Genomic DNA, 19648 nt, shown 5'->3' on the forward strand with positions numbered 1-19648 from the left:
ATAAATACTTTGGAACGCGGCCCGATTAAAACCTCGCAGCCCGCGTCACGTTGTCTGGCGGCTGGCGCTGAAGTTTCCGGTATCGCCGGCGGCGTTAGCACTCTCCGTCTGGCGAGAGCAGGGCACTGAGTCACACTCCACTCCGTTCCTCTCAAGATCGTAGACCCAGATCTCGCTGTTCCTACAACTTTCTGTGAGTGGCCGACACTTGCTTTCGCAAATCCGGAATCGGCGAGATTTAAAAAAGGGTAAAATCGTAAACGTGGTTGCGATTCAACAACTGTGTAAATTTGGCGAGGAGGAAAAAGTCAGCCAACCAGTTGCAAACCAAAGGTTTATTTAACTCTTGACCTAGGTTTCAAAATTTATAGAAATATCTTCTCGAGAAAGTGTGGGCCTTGTTGCATCATATGGTGGCAAATTACGAGGGTAATCCCTGAAGTAAGGTCTCCTATTTTTTTATAAGTACATAACTCTGTGTGGCAGTTGGTCACACTGTTATGAAGAGTGCTATGTGTAAACATGCGCACGCCGCGCTGAGGCGCTCAGTCTTGGCTTCGCAGCCGTTGAAAATGGAGCTCCCGTTGGATGTTACCGCCAACTGCAAATTTCGCGGATTTGAACGCAAAGGGCACTGCACCGATTGAATTCCATCGCCAATTGACGGAACTGTATGGTGAGTCGTGCATGGATGTCAAAAATGTTCGTAAGTGGTGTAGAGAGTTTGCAGCTGGTCGGGCCGAAATTCACGACGAACAAAGGAGCGGGAGACCGTCAGTTTCTGAGACAGAGTTGAAGGTTGAGCAAAGCATGCGTTAAGATCAGCGGATCACCCTGGATGATCTCTGCACGTTGGTTCCTGAGGTTTCCCGAAGCACCGCTCAAAGAATTTCAACGGAAACATTGAACTACCGGAAGGTGTGCACAAGATGGGTGCCACGCATGCTGACTGAGGACCACATGTGACAACGAGTTGATGCTTCCCGCGTATTTATTCACCGCCTTGCCACCGAACAGTACAACTTTCTGGACTCAATTGTCACGGGTGACGAAACCTGGGCATACCACTTTACACCTGAGACCAAGCAACAATCACGCTAGTGGCGGCATCCTTCTTCGCCAAAGGCGCGGAAATTCAATCAACACAGTCTGCCGGTGAAGTCAAGACAACCGTTTTTTGGGATCGGAAAGGGTTATTTTTGGTCGACTTTATGCCCACTGGAACCACAATTAACGCTGACAGGTACTCAAACGGGCAGTTCAGAACCGGAGAAGAGGAATGTTGAGCAAGGGCGTACACATTCTCCATGATAACGCTCGCCCACACATCACTCGGCAAACCGTTGCTCTCCCGCAACAGTTTCAGTGGAACATAATCACCCACCCACCCTATTAGCCCTGACTTGGCGCCCAGTGACTATCTCCTGTTCCCTGGCTTAAAAGAACATTTGGCCGGAAAGCGATTCAGCTCCTACGACGATGTGAAAGAAGAGGTTCATAACTTTCCGAACAGCATGGCGACGAGCTGGTATGACATGGGCACACAAAAGCTGCCACAGCGTCTACAGAAATGCATCGACAGAAATGGTGATTATGTCGGAAAATAGCTAAATGTTCAAGCTCTAAACTGATGTAAACCATTGTAGAAATAAACACGTCTATGTACTTATAAAAAAATTGGAGACTTTACTTTTGGGATTACCCTTGTACGTTAGCTAAAACCGAGCCGCTCTTTCCGTATATAAAATTGATATAAAAACTGGAAGCACCACATGTCATGGCTTAAGACAGCAGCTACATTACATTCGGCGTACTTCTGAATAATTGCACTTTTTTATGATTTTGTGAAGACAAGAGACTTTTCCAGTGGACGAATGCATCTGTGCATTTATTCTGACGTACGCTGAATGTAATCTGGTTGCTGACTTGAGCCATGACATGTGCCATTTCCAGTTTTTTTATCAATTTTATATACGACAGGAGCCACTTGCCTTCATCTAACGTAATTTATGTACTGTAACGAGGCCCACCCCTTCCGAAGAAGATATTTTTGTAAATATCGAAACCTAGGTCAAAGGCTAAATAAACTTTTTGTTTGCAACGCGTTGGCTGATTTCGTCAACCTGTTCAAAAACAGATTTGGTAGGAACGTAATATGACACGGCGAGTAAAATCTTTGAAGATGGTATAGTCAAATCCGGATCAGTTTTCCCCTTCTTTTGCTACCCTTGTCCAGTATCTTCACAGAATCCCCATGCTAATCTGGATTTGGCAGAGAGGGTGGACTGATGCCCTTCCTATCCCCTACCCCTTCGCCTACGGGCCGAAAGTTGTTCACCCCATCTATCTGCGTCTGTTGTTATCCAATATGAAAGTGTCAGAATGTTTTCCCAGTGTTTAAGAAGAGCCGGATCTTGAAACATTGGTGTAAAAAAAAAAGTTATTAACTCGTGTTTGCGTCTGGTTGGTACCTGCTAAACGAATAAAACTTATTCTGATGTTGAATAAATCTCAATGCAGGGCTCCATAACTGCATGAAAACTTAATTTTCAAAGGAAATTTGGGGAGCTCACGCCACACCATGCGAAATCCAGGCTAGCCAGTGCATCAAACAATTGGCCTGCGAGTGAGCAATCCATTTTCAAAGAAATTTTCATTTGCTATTTATCTGAAGAACAAAAGATTTCGTTTAAAATGTTGGCACTGAATATTGTTAATCTTTGCCTTAGTCTGTTAATGTGATTACACAACAAATGAACATATTAATTAACGCATCTGACTTTCTGATAAAACTGCTTGAAAACTCACAAGATAGCACTTTACCGATATCTTCTATCGCTATTAAGCCGCTGAATTAGATTATTATTTTGACATATAATACAATGGATATGAATTTTGATGATAATTAAATTCATTGGTCTATCTGTGCGAACGGGACGTTCGTCTGTCCTTCAACCTGTTGCTGTTAGGAATATTGATCTGCCTGTCCAAAACAAAATTTCATTTACCGTACTTGCTATTTGCAGTACAAGACGGTATCTCACCAATTTTCACAAAAATGCTTCTGCAGCACACAACTCACGATGTGCAATGGGAGTATACAAAACACATTCATAAAGGTAAGGATGAAAAATGAGAAATTAAAGTTTACGACTGATAAACGATAACAAAGACTCCAAGTATAATTATGCGTCATTAATAACAATACACCCTTTCAGAAAGTTCTCGCAACGAGACAAGTTATCAAAATATTTCTTAATAACTTTCCTGTGTGCAGTTATACTTGTTACTTGTTTCTATTATAAGACAATTCCATGTGCTTCACCACAAAATTTTTTACACTGAACTTTAACCATACACAATATTCTAACAATAAGAAACTACACAATTACGAATATATAAAAAATTAGATTACCTTAGAAAACTTCCTTTCTAACAATCTTGCATTCATATCATCTCAGGCAAAAAATGTTTCCTTAGATATATTAATACAAAATTCTTTTCAAATAATGCTGTCTCCACCCGCACGACTGAATAGCTTCCATCCTTTTCATGGCAAGAACATAGCCAGACGAACACACACTAACTGGTACTCTCCTCCAAAATGTAGCCTCTGTGACCAACATATGTGATATCAGGAACAGACTTACAAAGAATATTGTTATATTGATACTAAGGAGGTTGACAACATTTATGAGATTCACGACTTCCTGTACATTTGTGACCAAAACTACCTGAAAATCGATATAGCAAGTCAGAGAGTCCACTTTGAATGTGGGAAAGCGCCTAAAACCACCTCCAGACTCGTCGTTAATCCACCGGGCTCAGTCGACCCAGGGCAGGCGGGCTTCCACGAGTCGCCGGCCTTAGTGGAAGAGCGGTTCTAGGCGCTACAGTCTGGAACAGCGAGACCGCTACGGTCGCAGGTTCAAATCCTGCCTCGGGCATGGATGTGTGTGATGTCCTTAGGTTAGTTAGGTTTAAGTAGTTCTAAGTTCTAGGGGACTGATGACCTCACAGTTAAGTCCCATAGTGCTCAGAGCCATTTGAACCATGTTAGCCTTCCACGAATCGCTGAAACACCGTGCTAACGCGCGCGGCTGTCCGAGCTGATCGATCGAACCTTGACAACTGAGACATGAAAACATGAAATTTTGACGGCGTTACCCGAGAACGATCCCAAGAGCAATTCTTGAGTGTAGGCCTCCGGAATTATACCAATTAGGATACATTAACAACCATCTGTTTCAATACCAAATGAGCGACCCGAATCGACAACCCACTTGGGCCAATAGGACACAAGCTAACGGCTGATATGCAACGCTGAAGGATGTACTTGTTTCAGAGAGTTCTAAGACGATCATCATCCGCACCTTCCGACGCGAACGGATTTTAGTCCGCTAATAATGGACAATTTCGTAATCGCTGAAGTGTAATCTCCACCGAGTCAAACGCTTACTACTGCGGCATTAACAGAAATAAAAAATATCGGCATAGGTTCCTTCAACTCCCACGAGCCACGAGGACCACAAAAGGCAACCAGCAGCCTTACTAATCAATTCAAAAAGTGCGTGCCTGAGCTGTGCATCAATTTAATACACATTAATACACAGGGTGTTCCTGTAAAAGCGTGAAAAAACGTAACAGGACGCAGAAAACGCTCCTCTATTCAATTTGAGGCAGGGAACCTGGGGTCGTAGAAGCCGGTTTAAAGAGATATGGAAGTAAAATTGTCTACCGCTTTGTCTAGCATTACTGTTTTCCAGCGTATGTACAACTAATATGCATATAAGTTTATGTGTACTGTGGTGTTTATTTACATGTGCGTTCTTTATTTCCTGCAAAGCCACAAGGAGGACGAGCCTTATTACTAGGAAGTCATGATGTAGGTTTGTTTACTTTACTTGTCCATAAGGTTCGACGCCCAAGTGGCCGAAGTGGCGTCAAATCGAAAGACTAGCACCAGGCGAGCGATCTACACGACGGGAGGCCCTCGTCACACGCCATTATTATTATAGTCCATAAGGTGAATCTGTTGTATCGTATTTTCATTGTCCCAAGACAGAAGAACGTGCTATTGATAAACAAAATGACGATGCACCGCCTCACTTCAGCTTGGATGTCCCTAATCATCTCAATGGCGTATTTCCTGGTCGTTGGAGTGGAAGAGGAGGTCCTAGTCCATGGCATGCAATGTCAACTGACCTGCATCCCGTTGATTATTTTCTATGGGGAGATCAAAAACGTGGCCCACGAGTTATACGGGCCTCGCAACCAACTTGTGACGTCACGCTAGTGGTCTGTCGGCGATACATCGCGAATGTTCAGCTCTGCTTAGGGCCCACGGGAAATCAGCAGTGTGTAATTGAAATGGTATCCACTAAAGTCCTTAAGTTTGTAGTCTGTTATCGATGGCTTGCATACATTTTAATGCGAGGTCAAGAATTGTTAAACTCGTCTCAAATAGTTACTCGCTCACCGCCGGAGACGGCTGTTGGCACTCAAAACACCACTAGTGTCACGTGCTGTGACGTACGCGCCACGGCCTATCTTTTATAGTGGGCCCCGGTCTGAAGTCACTTGTGTATGAGACCCCAGTGGATACGCGGATGGAATTAGCTGCTAGAATTGTAGATGCCTTTGATGCCGTTCGAAACACACAAGGGTAATTTGTCAGGGTGCGTCAGAATCTTGTTCCCCGATGTCATGCTCGCATTGAGGTTGAAGGCTGTCAGTTTCAGCACATTTTGTAAGATAGAGTACAAATGGTACGTTCATTGTGTCAGTGATGGTATTTGCAGTTAACTGTAAATAAAGTAAATAAAAAAGTCCAGAGTAATGTGATTTTATTCCCATTAGCCCCTTAAGCTGCCTTCTTCGATTCCAGGTTCCCTACCTCAAACTGTTCAGTGGGCCATCGTCTATGTCCCGTTAAATTTTTACACTTACATGCTCTTACGGGAACACCCTGCATAACAAGTAAGTATGCAGCAATATCAACCATGACAACAGCTGCCTGTTTCATCTGTGCAGCATTTAAAAACCACAAAAATTCGGTCAACAACTACAACAACTCAAACGAATTCAAGAGCTGCCCAGCTGGTCTGTGCAACACCGCAGACCATTGCTAAATTTAAGCAATAAACAGCTACAAAGCTAATGATCGCAATGGCTGGTCACCTGATCTGTGTATCATTTACAACTTTGCAACGCTTAAATCCGCGTTAACATTTGAACACAAGTCCAAAGCCACTCAAGACAACCGTCGAAGAATTCCCTTCAAGGAACGGAAAAACCAGCACCACAACATCAAGCTGGCCCACAACACAACCTTCCGAAGCACACTCGCCAACAACATTCATCCTCCAGCCGACGCAGGAGCCCCAAGCCTCTGCTGCCCTACGCAATAGGGCACTGGTTACTTACTTTGCGAGCGACAGATCGAACCAGCGGGTCTTCCAATCGAAACCTCTAGCCGATCCCAGCCGAAAGGCGAAATGTACCCTCGCGGCAAGTGCCAAACGGTAAAATAGAAATGTAGAGATTTGGACACATCGTTCACCTACATAGTAAAAATTACTCTATCTGATGCAGCACTTGTGTCTGCGCAGACGACAACATTGTTATATCAAAATTGTTGAGGCTTTCGCGGACGCTTGTTGATGGCCCTTCAGTTGGCTTTCATGTCGTAATCTTCGGCTGACGTTTGTTTAATTATTTTTCTGACATCTTCAGAACTTTGTTCTTCATTGCTGGTGGCAGAGTGGAGTCGGGCACATGGTCGGAGATTATATGAGAGTTGGAGCTTTCAGAGTGGCAACTACACTACTGGCCATTAAAATTGCTACATAAAGAAGAAATGCAGATGATAAACGGGTATTCACTGGACAAATATATTATAATAGAACTGACATGTGATTATACTTTCACGCAATTTGGGTGCATAGATCCTGAGAAATCAGTACCCAGAACAACCACCTCTGGTCGTAATAACGGTCTTGATACTCCTGGGCATTGAGTCAAACAGGGCTTGGATGGCATGTACAGGCCCATGCAGCCCAAGCAGCTTCAACACGATAACACAGTTCATCAAGAGTAGTGACTGGCGTATTGTGACGAGCCAGTTGCTCGGCCACCATTGACCAGACGTTTTCAATTGGGGAGAGATCTGGAGAAAGTGCTGACCAGGGCAGCAGTCGAACATTTTCTGTATCCAGAAAGGTCTGCACAGGACCTGCAACATGCGGTCGTGCATTATCCTGCTGAAATGTAGGGTTTCGCAGGGATCGAATGAAGGGTAGATAGAGCCACGGGTCGTAACACATCTGAAATGTAACGTCCACTGTTCAAAGTGCCGTCAGTGCGAACAAGAGGTGACCGAGACGTGTAACCATTGGCACCCCAAACCATCACGCTGGGTGATTCGGTCAACAACTACAACAACTCAAACGAATTCAAGAGCTGCCCAGCTGGTCTGTGCAACACCGCAGACCATTGCTAAATTTAAGCAATAAACAGCTACAAAGCTAATGATCGCAATGTCTGGTCACCCGATCTGTGTATCATTATACACGCTTCCAGTGTGCGTTCACCGCGATGTCGCCAAACACGGATGCGACCATCATGATGCTGTAAACAGAACCTGGATTCATCCGAAAAAGTAACGTTTTGCCATTCGTGCACCCAGGTTCGTCGTTGAGTACACCATCGCAGGTGCTCCTGTCTGCGCTGCAGCGTCAACGGTAACCACAGCCATGGTCTCCGAGCTGATAGTCCGTGCTGCTACAAACGCCGTCGAACTGTTCGTGCAGATGGTTGTTGTCTTGCAAACGTCCCCATCTGTTGACTAAGGGATCGAGACGTGGCTGCACGATCCGTTACAGCCATGCGGATAAGATGACTGTCATCTCGACTGCTGGTTCCGTATTACCCTCGTGAACCCACCGATTCCATATTCTGATAACAGTCATTGGATCTCAACCAACGCGAGCACCAATGTCGCGATACGATAAACCGCAATCGCGATAGACTACATTCCGATCTTTATCAAAGTCGGAAACTTTATGGTACGCATTTCTCTTCCTTACACGAGGCATCACAACAACGTTTCAGCAGGCAACGCCGGTCAACTGCTGTTTGTGTATGAGAAATCGGTTGGAAACTTTCCTCATGTCAGCACGTTGTAGGTGTCGCCACCGGCGCCAACCTTGTGTGCATGCTCTGAAAAGCTAATCATTTGCGTATCACAGCATCTTCTTCCTGTCGGTTAAATTTCGCGTCTGTAGCACGTCATCTTCGCGGTGTAGCAATTTTCATGTCTAGTAGTGTACTTATTTGCAACTCAGACAAAACAGATACATTTTTCAAAGTTTTACTGTCCTTTAAAGTGGTCACTATCATTGTTTACATCCCACTGTCGGGATTTGGAAGTCGTAGCGTACCTTCACCAGCGCTAGTCACGTTGACAGTTCGACTGGGGCAGTCTGTTACCCGACGAGTCTCTGCAACAGTTCTGAAGCGAATGCCGTGAAGTGTTCATTTCAATTGAGGAATCAAGCTCAAGTCAGAAGGGCTTACGTCAATATATGGAGGGTGGTACAGCACTCCTCAGCGCCATCGATAGATCTAATCAGTCACAAATTGCTGTACATGCGCCCAGAATTGTCCGGTAAAATAATGGGCTGCTCCTGTACAAAGGTGGTCGGAGGCTGTGATACAAAAATGGACAGCTTAGAGAAAGAAGCGGCGACACCTCCTGTATTACCCGCCCCTCACTCTGCTGGGCAGCGTTCAGGCGCATAGGCGCAAGTTGCGACTCATTTATTCTACAGATGGGATTGGAAAGGACTGTACCATCGACCAAATTTCCCGTAATAAAGCTCTTGCGAGTTCAACTTGATTCTTTAGTTGAAGCACTTATGAAGTGCTTCTTACTTAAGAATCAAGCTGGAGTCATAAGCATTCGCATCAGCACTCTTCAGAAATTCGTCGGGCAACAGACCGCTCCTCTAAACTATGAACACAACTGGCGCTGTTAAGGATATCCTACGACTTCCAAATCGCTGGTGATGGGTTACACACAACCCTGATGAGTGCTTGAAGGACAGTAAAAGTTTGAAGCTTGGACCTCTTTTGTGTAAGATATAAATAAATAGACAGGTGCTGCTATTAGAGTTCCAAGTCTCGTATGTACCCGTCACCCCTACGACTGAGGGGCTTTATCTAGTAATTACCGTTGTGGTTATTTCTTGGTACCCGAAACGGTCGTTTGCTGCAGCACGGGAAACCAGGATCCGTTTACCGTGAGCCTTTCATCTTTTTTGCTAAAACTATTGTCTTGTTTACGAAGTTCAGTAGGCGGAAAATCACACAGGCTAACATCGAACATATTCAAGTAAAAAATTCACAAGTACACTTGAAAATGAGAATTAATTCTCGAAAAACACTTTGGTGCAGTTCTCATTATTTAGATCATGAATGACACAGTTGCAGGCTGTCCTGAAACATAGAATATGATGAAAGAAATTTACCGTAGTTCGATAGCTCCTATGAACAAACTGGCGTGATACCTGTTCTACACAGCGACAACATGCGCATCCACGAATTATATTCCATGGTCGGTCTCAGGCAGCGCGTGGCTCGACACTGTCTACATCTACATCTACATCTATACTCCGCGAGCCACCTTACGGTGTGTGGCGGAGGGTACTTATTGTACCACTATCTGATCCCCCCTTCCCTGTTCCATTCACGAATTGTGCGTGGGAAGAACGACTGCTTGTAAGTCTCCGTATTTGCTCTAATTTCTCGGATCTTTTCGTTGTGATCATTACGCGAGATATATGTGGGCGGTAGTATATGTGCTCTCTCGTAATTTCGATAATAAACCTCTCCGTATTGCGTAACGCCTTTCTTGAAGTGTCCGCCACTGGAGCTTGTTCAGCATCTCCGTAACGCTCTCGCGCTGACTAAATGTCCCCATGACGAATCGCGCTGCTTTTCGCTGGATCATGTCTATCTCTTCTATTAATCCAACCTGGTAAGGGTCCCATACTGATGAGCAATACTCAAGAATCGGACGAAGAAGCGTTTTGTAAGCTACTTCTTTCGTCGACGAGTCACATTTTCTTAGAATTCTTCCTATGAATCTCAACCTGGCGCCTGCTTTTCCCACTATTTGTTTTATGTGATCATTCCACTTCAGATCGCTCCGGATAGTAACTCCTAAGTATTTTACGGTCGTTACCGCTTCCAATGATTTACCACCTATGGCATAATCGTACTGGAATGGATTTCTGCCCCTATGTATGCGCATTATATTACATTTATCTACGTTTAGGGAAAGCTGCCAGCTGTCGCACCATTCATTAATCCTCTGCAGGTCTTCCTGGAGTACGTACGAGTCTTCTGATGTTGCTACTTTCTTGTAGACAACCGTGTCATCTGCAAATAGCCTCACGGAGCTACCGATGTTGTCAACTAAGTCATTTATGTATATTGTAAACAAGAAAGGTCCTATCACGCTTCCTTGCGGTACTCCCGAAATTACCTCTACATCTGCAGATTTTGAACCGTTAAGAATGACATGTTGTGTTCTTTCTTCTAGGAAATCCTGAATCCAATCACAAACCTGGTCCGATATTCCGTAAGCTCGTATTTTTTTCACTAAACGTAAGTGCGGAACCGTATCAAATGCCTTCCTGAAGTCCAGGAATACGGCATCAATCTGCTCGCCATTTCCTTTAACTGCAATACAGTTTATATTCGATGATCCTGGTGTTGACGGATCGTCTGATATTTTCAACACAGGTTGTTCCACATGTACATGGTACGTGCTATGTTTCTGACATAGCGAACAGGTCCATGCTGCACTTTGCCGGTCTGAAATACTCTTCCATCTTGGTTGGTTTGTAATTAGTCTTCATGCTTTCTTTGCGCCACATACAACCTATTCTGCCCGTAATTCTGAAGATGATGTACAGCCGGCCTTACTCGACATTTCTTCTTCCGACGTATACACTTCGCCGGGTGTTAACGGGACACTATCCAACTGATGAAGTACCCACTGCTCCTCAGAACGCGAACCAAGTCTTGCATCTCGCATCCGAAATACTGCGGCTCACATATCCGTCTGGCGCTTGCTACGAGTGTGTTAATCACAGTTCCTTTCTAAGTCGTGTGATGCTTAAGATTTGTATGCAGGTATCTGTCCGTGTAGGTCTGTTTTTGATATACGCTAGTCTCCATGTTCTAACCATCCCTCGTAACCAGTGCATATAGGAAAAATAGCTGTTGGCCTTCTTTTACCTGCATATCAAATTCAATGTTGGCAAGGAGAATGTTCAGGTGACTTAGGAAGCTAATCAGCAGTTCGTAACCATGGCTCCGCGACGGAAGCTTCATCGACTTATTTGCGTCGCACTTTAGGTTTGCATGGTGCTGAGTCCTGGGTCTATCTTTTGAAATACTCCATGAATAAACTAGCAACCACCAGACCTAGCTGACTATCCATGCCGACATTTTCCAGCTGGTCGTATGGAATCATTACAGGAAGTCAGTAAGGACACAATTTGTGTGACCTGAGGCTGAAATATATAGTTAAAAGAAATTGCATAACAGTCACTGTGTTTCCATGACGTAGAATGCCTAGTCTGTACGAACACTGCTTCCGTAAAATCGAGAAGCTATAATCGACAGATTTCTTGAATTTTCAGTGGCTGCTGATCAGTTAGTGCCTTTATAAGGTACATAAATTTGCCGAACATGATCAAGACACCAAAATGGAGAGGGTACAAAAGTTATAAATTTCTTCAAGTAAATGCAATATTGTACATAACGTATTTTAGATAATCACGTAATAAGTATTTCGTTATTGTGTTCCTCCCTTTTCCTTAACATCCTTACGTGAGAGACGCAAACGCTAGTTGCAGAATTATGAAAAATTCTGTAAGTGAGACAAGCCACTTCTCAGTCTTAATGAAACCCTGGGGCAGTCAGAGACATTTATGATGGGTAAAAAAGTCCTCGTCCGTTGAGACTTGGATTATCCAGTATACGCTCTAGTGTGACTCTTCGAACTTTCCCGGTGGATGTGTTGTAAATAGTCTTCACGGGATTGCCGCCGGATGTCGTTGTGCAAATTCCACAATATTTCCTCGGAGTAATGTCCAACATCTTCAGGCGGCTCAACCTTGCTGGTGGCTAGGTACGACTAACGTACCTAGCCACCAGCAAGGTTGAGTCGCCTGACGTAACATGTCGTTGACTGTAGATTACAGTCTTGCAATAGTGCTTCTTCCCCGTGCAAGAGAAGGATTCATGTTTTTCAGCACTAAATTACTGTGGGAAACAATATCAAATGATCCGATCTGACTCCAGAGCGTTAGAGAGCACAACACAATTGGGGTGAAAACTGCATTTTGACGTCAGAAGCACTTAATACGTTTTGAAACGGTGCTCCTCAATTTGATGACAGTCCCGATGACATTTAACCTCTACAGTAGCAGTGATGATAGGAAATTGTTACTTTCGGAAGGATAGGTCCACACAAAGCAATTCCTTATACGGATTTCAACTGGACAGTCAAGTAAGCTGCTTATCACGACTGGAATTGTGAATGGCACGTGTACCAGCACTATAAGTGGTGGCACCTAGCGGCCGCACAGCCGAACGTGTCTTGTTGGCCGTTGTTCACCTCTGTGAAGCTTAGTAGACGTCGTGTGACCTCTCTCAGGCGCATGAGGCTGCGACGTGGGTATTACCTCGCCCATCTAAACCGGTTGGAAATCATCGCCTCTGGACACTGTGATCTGGACACAACGGCTGTGGTGGATATGAACCACTTCACATTGACGTGCACCAAGTACTCGGCGGCACAGGTGATCTTGTATAAAAAAAAGTCGTTGTAGGGGCTACCTCCTCCCAGCAAATGTAACTGCTTTACGACACCAGTTCTGCATATATTATTTGCTCGCGAGCTATTTAAACGACGCCGGTATCCAGCTTTGACCTATTAGCTATGTGGATCTTGTCCTCCCATGGAACCAGTCAGGTTTGAAAACTGGGACGACGGCTTATGTTTTCACTTTGCATTAAGAATTTATCTTTGCAAACAACGCCGTTATTCAGCTTTCAATTAAAAGTTACCGTGCATGTCATTCTTCTCTGGAACGGGCCCCGTTCGAAAACAGGGTCGTAATTCCGTGTTTTTTAATTTACATAACGAACTTATCTTTGTACTTCAAAATCTTGTCACTGAAAAAATTAAAATGTTCGTATGACATTGGTGGCCGTGAGTCTCCAGCCGGGAAAGTTCGGACGCCGAGTTGTATTTCTTTTCAGGTTACGCCACACTGGGCGTCTTGCATGGTGATGATAATGATGATGATGATGACATGGTGATGAGGACAAGAGAACACCCGGTCCCTTAGCGGAGAAAATCTCTGACCCAGACAGAAATCGAACTCGGGCCCGCTACGTGGCCATCATACGTCATGACCACTCAGCTAAGAAGGCGGACTCTCTTATCATTCATCTATTGTGAAAATTGCTCTGATAATTTTGCACCTTTGTAACTACTGTGGTTGACTAGTGCTCGTCTTTCAGTGTTTTTATTTTGCATTAAGAGCTTATGTTTGTGCGTCGAACTCTTTTTAATATTCCACTAAGGTCATCGCAGTTATGTCAATGCGTCCGCTATGTAACTAATGTTGGCAGTGTGGTAATTAGTTCCCGCGCCTAAAATAAATAATAAAAAAGAAAAGTAGTGACAGGCAAAGCATAGACTTAGAATGTGTCTTACTATGAACAGCATAATGAAGTATGTGTGCTTGTATTAAACAGGGGACCTAGAAACCCCGGAGAGGGTTCATCCCGCCGTAGCCCTTAGTGGTTCACAACCCCACAACAGGCTACAGCAGTCCATCAACCCCACCGTCTCCCCACACCGAACCCAGGGCTACTGTAAAGGTTCGGCGCCAAGTGGACCACCCCCTCCCCCGTCCCTCCCCCTTCCCGGGAACGTCTCATACCAGACGAATGTAACCCCAAATGTTTGCGTGATAGAGTCGTTATGGTGTATGCGTACGTGAAAACGGTGTTTGCACAGAAATCGCCGATGCAGTGTAACTGAGGTGGAATAAGGGGATACAGCCCAAATTCACCAAGGTAGATGGAAAACCGCCTTAAAAACCATCCATAGGCTGGCCGGCACACCAGACCTCGACACTAATCCGCCGGGCGAATTCGTGCCAAGGACCGGCACGGCTTCCCTCTCGGGAAACAGCACGTTAGACCTTGCGGCTAGGACAACATAATAATAATGATCTATAAGTAAGAAAAAGGAGAACATGTAAAAACAATCGAAAACATCCGACATTCATGTCGAAACTGTAGGGCTATTCTGTGGGATTGCCAGGGTTACTAATGTAAGTCCGAATGACATTTGAGTCCAAGATTGATCGAACTCTGTAGATACCTCTGGATAAATTTAGTAACTTATAGAACTATCTATAACTTTCTTCGGAAACTACATCCGCGATAAACGTTTTACCCTTTTTTGTAAGAATTTGAGGTCGGTACGTAAATTCACTTCGTTTACGTCACACTAATTGCAGCGTGCCTCAGGGTCCATGTTTAACAGCAGGTCAGCCCACAACTGGCCGTGTATTTCAGTTCAAAGGTTGGAGGAAGGCAACAGCATACCACCTCCAATAGGACCATGCCCAGTACAGCGCTATGATGTTCAAAAAATCTTCGGATTGATTATTGCTTTACTTGTTCGTAACTGGACAACGTCGGGCACCAGCTACTCTGGAAGGTAAGTGACCAACGAACCCCATGAACACGAGACAACCGCAAAGAAAGAAGGCGACGAAGAAGAGAAAGCGGAGGAGGAGGATGAAGAGATGTAAAGCGTGCCTTTTGTTTTCGTTTTTTAAGTCAAGAATCTCACCTGTTGTATCTAATTAATACTTCACAGGCGGTACCGTTTTCAGTCTAAATTTCCAGTAACACGTTTTGCTTCTTGAACCACTATCGCGGTCTATGCAGTGGGCAGAATTCTCATGACATGGCGATTTGCAAAACCCCAAATTCGCCCACGCACCGCATCAATTCCCGCCTCGTTTGTACAGCAACACTTGGAGCTACCGGCTGGTTCATAAACAGGCTGCAGGCCATCGCCGGAGCGATTCATTAATCACTTCTAGAGCCTCCAATAGCGGCAGACGCTCCTGAACGTCGACCCCATGGTAACCTCTATTAAATACGTTACCCGAAAGACGCGTGCAGTGTTACGGCGATCCTTATCGGTGCATGCAAATACCGCCCAGGCGAGCTGGTTGCGCAAACTACGATGTTGAAATCTTAATTTGGGAAGGCCCGTCGAAAGTAATTTACTGCCTCGGAGTGCCTTCTTCATCCAGAGAAGCCGTCGAGCTCGTGAAGTAATTACAGCAACGCGCTGCGCTATTTGCAACCGAGCCACTTGCACGAACTTAGGAGAGCCAAGGTTGACCGGAAGGCGTAGCATGCCAACTTTGGCGAATGAGTTATTTTAGTGAAATCCATGAATGTATTTTGCACGAATTACACATTTATCAAACTACGTTCCTAAATTACATCGAGCATTAAATTTGAGATCTGTGGTCATTTTAGTATGTCCTTACCGCGTTTTTTGTTTTTTATTGTTTAGTTGTTTTTTGTTTTTTTTGTAAAGAGAATATTCTGATAATTGAATGAAATGTTTTGTTAAAAATTCTCTTTTATGTTTGTTAAAAGCCACGGCTAAATTTTCTCAGGTCGCTATCGCAAGAAATATCATACGTTTTTCAATATGAAGTTTGTCTTACTCACGATAGGTTAAAAAAATCTTTCTTTAATATTACGCGATAAGTCAATTAAACACAATGCTAAATTAGTTTTTCTGTGAGGCTTGATGCTCCTGGATAGCTGTCTATATGCAATGGCAGCGTACACATTTTTAGAAATTACTCTTAATAAAACTGCACCTCTGGCCAAAAATGAATTGGAAAATATTACAAGACGCCGTTTTGTATATATTGAGATTATTCTTTTTAATATCTTTAGCATTAAATGAATATTAAAATAGCTTATATCATTTTTATCATCAATGGCGTAGCTACAACAATAAGCCTATACAAAATGGGCCTATACAAAATCGCCAGGGCAACATTTAATTACTATGTAACTAAATCATGGGCAGGAAAGGTACTTGCTACCGCCAAAAACACCAATTTTTATAAGCAGTAGTTTCGTACATATACAAAATATTACTAGTGTTACTACAGATAGTTGTGTTAGTTTCAGACCGTGAATAATAAGCGTCCGTCAGCTAGAACATCAGAACCAAGAAGACAATGAGACAAAAAACGTTCATCCCTTTTGTACCAAATGAGAAAGACATTACAAATTACTATTCTGAGAGAGCATATAGCGCTTCCATTGTTGAGTATGGATAATTTAATTTATATTTTTTTGGGAGGCTATGCTACATCCTGACAGAGCAAAATAAGGAAAAGTGTATTGTGCAGATTTGAGAAAGTATTTGATTGTGTGAAGTACAAAGTTTTACTTATCAAAGTAAAATCAATGGCAGAGGGAGTCACATTGACAAATGTCATAGGAATACATACTGGGGATATATACATGTACGGTGTGCCACAAATTTCGGTGCTGAGTCCTTTCTTATTGTTGACATGCGTTAATTGTCTTCAACTCGCATTAGAAGGTGGTTCAAAAATTGTAACATGTGCTGATGACGGAAGAGTACAAATCGAAAGTCCACACTCGTACTTCTCAAATGCGTCATAGATGATCGCTGAAAAGACCTATAGTGTAAAGGCTGATCTCACAGACCCTTAAAACGCAATCTTAAACAAGTAAACAATGATCTGTTATTATTAAATGTAATCATTAACAGTCAGATACTGAACAAAACACTGTGTGTAAAACTGCAATCCAGTTGAATTGTTATTGTTGTGATCTTCTGAACAAAAACTTGTTTCATGGAGTTCTGCACCTAGCCTACTCTTATAAACCTCTTCATCTCTGCAACCGACATTCATCTTCACTTGCATGCCTTGGTCTGCCTCTACAATATTTATTCTTCCCCTCCCGACCTCACTTCCATCTATTACTGTATTGACGGTTATTTGAAAGCTCATTTGAAGCCTCAAGATGTGCCCTCTCAATGGGTACCATGCTTCAGTCGCACTGTGCCAGAAATTTCTTTTCTCCCAATTTCTAGTCAGCATTTCTTCATATTTAATGGATTCATCCAACCTGCAGCATTCTTTTGAAGCACCACGTTTCGAAAGCTTTAGTTCTCTTCCTCTCACCGCTGCTTGTCGATTATGTTTTAGTTCCGTGAAATGATACACTAGAAATAAATACTTTCAAAAGATACTTCCCATGTTCTAAATTTACATTACATGCTACAAATTTTTCAAAAATTCTGTTCTTGCTGTCGGCAGTCTGCATTTCATATCGTAACTACTTTTGCCATCGTTATTTATTTTGCTGCGCAAGTTATCTAATTCCCCCGGCACTCCCTCATTTAATTCAACTAGATTCTATTGCGCTCGTTTTACTCTTGTTGCTGTTCATCTTATAAAGTCGTTTAGAAACTGTACGCATTCCGTTTAACTTCTCTTCCAATACCTTAGGCGCTCTATTCCTCTCTTCGTTCCAATGTCATCAGTAAACCTCAAATGTTTTATTTCTTTTCCCTGAACTTCCGTTTCCTTTCCATATTTCTCGTTGGTTGCCTTCACATCCTGCTCAGTGTACAGACTGAATAACATTCGGTAAGCTGCAACCCCTCCTCACTCAGTTTTCGAGAATTGCTTCCCTTATAAGTTCTTCGACACTTATAACTGCAGTCTGGTTTCTGTAAAAATTGCAGATAATTTTATGCATCTTGTATTTTATCAGTGCTACTTTCAGTATGGAATTAACACATACAAAAGTTAATTGAGAAGCATATTCAAGCAAGCTTTCTTCTTAGAAGAATCTTTGCTTGTGCTGTCCCATAGAAAATTCTTTTCCTTGGTTTGCACATTTTATTCCTTGTTGGAGGATTAGTGCATTCTAGGATAAACCAAGTTTTTGGAAGTGAGCGGAAGAAGTAGTGAACAAATCACGTAACTTTCCAGCTTGTAGAAGCCTGTTTAAATATGAGCGGAAAGAGTAATGCGTAAATTATAAAAATTTTTAACTTGCCGAAGCTTATTTAAATGTGATGTAACATTTCATGCGAACTGCGATTTCAGAATCGCTATATAAGACAGATACAAATTGTCATGTAGACAGTACCTTCTTGTTTATAGTTCAGAATGTTGTTGTATATAACCATGCTAAGATGTCCACCAAATTTCAACCTGGCATAAAGTAATCCCTACCAATTCAAAAGAATATTCAGAACGTTCATCATTAACCATTCCCCCTCCAAATTATCAGAAAATTCGTGTTACCTGAGTGGCAAGATGCAATGTTCATTGTAAAGTTGCATCACAAGTAATACTGTATTGCAAACAAACAGATGGTTTCGCAAATGAAGGCAGTTGCTGTCTTTGAAAATATAAATTTACTGTCGAAATTGTGCTACTCGCTGAAGGTAAACAGAAGCTATTTAATAGCTAATACAAGTATCAACTATTTCTAAAGTATAAGGTTCTCTACTAAAGTACAGTAACATTTATCAAGCATAGATACAAGGAGTATTAAGCAAAGTTGTTATAATGTATTACATACTCATTGTACAGGTTAAGTTCATGGTAGCTGCTTCTCTTTTGTATACCTCTGATATATATTCACTCATTGGTGACACCGAAGATTATCGTTCTAGTTATCACGTATCGAAAAAGAGGAATGAAGGTGTCACATTTTATTCTTCTACTAAACCACATTTCCATGAAATAACGAAATTTTGTAAGAAGTATTATTTATTTTGTGTTCAGTTATTTATTTCATCGCTCCCTCACCAACAAAACATTAGCAGTTATGGTCCGACATGCTGTGATCGGAATGGTTAAATAATTCTGAAATGAACAGCTCAGTCGAAGAAAGCTGCTATGTAGAAGCGAGAGCCCTCCTTGACGAAAGGACAAATTCGGTGTTCGTGATAGAAGACGATGACGTTTTCAGACCTTGTGTTGTCCGCCTTAGCATTGAGTGATGGACAGGGCGCGAGGTTTCAGCATATTTGACCGCCTCCATTCCATCGGGTCTAAGCAAGGGAAGCATTTCATTTCCACAGGTGCTGGCCATTCGACAAACCACCATGTAGAGACCTTGATACGGCTGGATTCGGATAAAGCCACCGCCATTGGTGTCAATTCCCTTCGTCAAACTTCAGAATGACCAAGTTCGCCTTGTAACACTCCATTGTAAAAGTGACTAGACAGACCATTCCAGTGCTCAACGTCTTCATGGTGTGAAGAGATCCGAATGCACTGCTTCTTATTTTGGATATTAGTTTGCGTTCAGAATAATAAACAGTTTTTCATAGTAGCGTCGACTTACTCCTGAAATTGTGCTTCCGTACAGTAGTCAGGGATAATGCTCCAGAGATCAGCTGTCTTCCGTAGGAAAATGAACTGTTTTCAGGCGGCTGATATACATACAA

This window comes from Schistocerca nitens, chromosome 6, assembly GCF_023898315.1.
Source record: "Schistocerca nitens isolate TAMUIC-IGC-003100 chromosome 6, iqSchNite1.1, whole genome shotgun sequence".
Classification (NCBI taxonomy): domain Eukaryota; kingdom Metazoa; phylum Arthropoda; class Insecta; order Orthoptera; family Acrididae; genus Schistocerca; species Schistocerca nitens.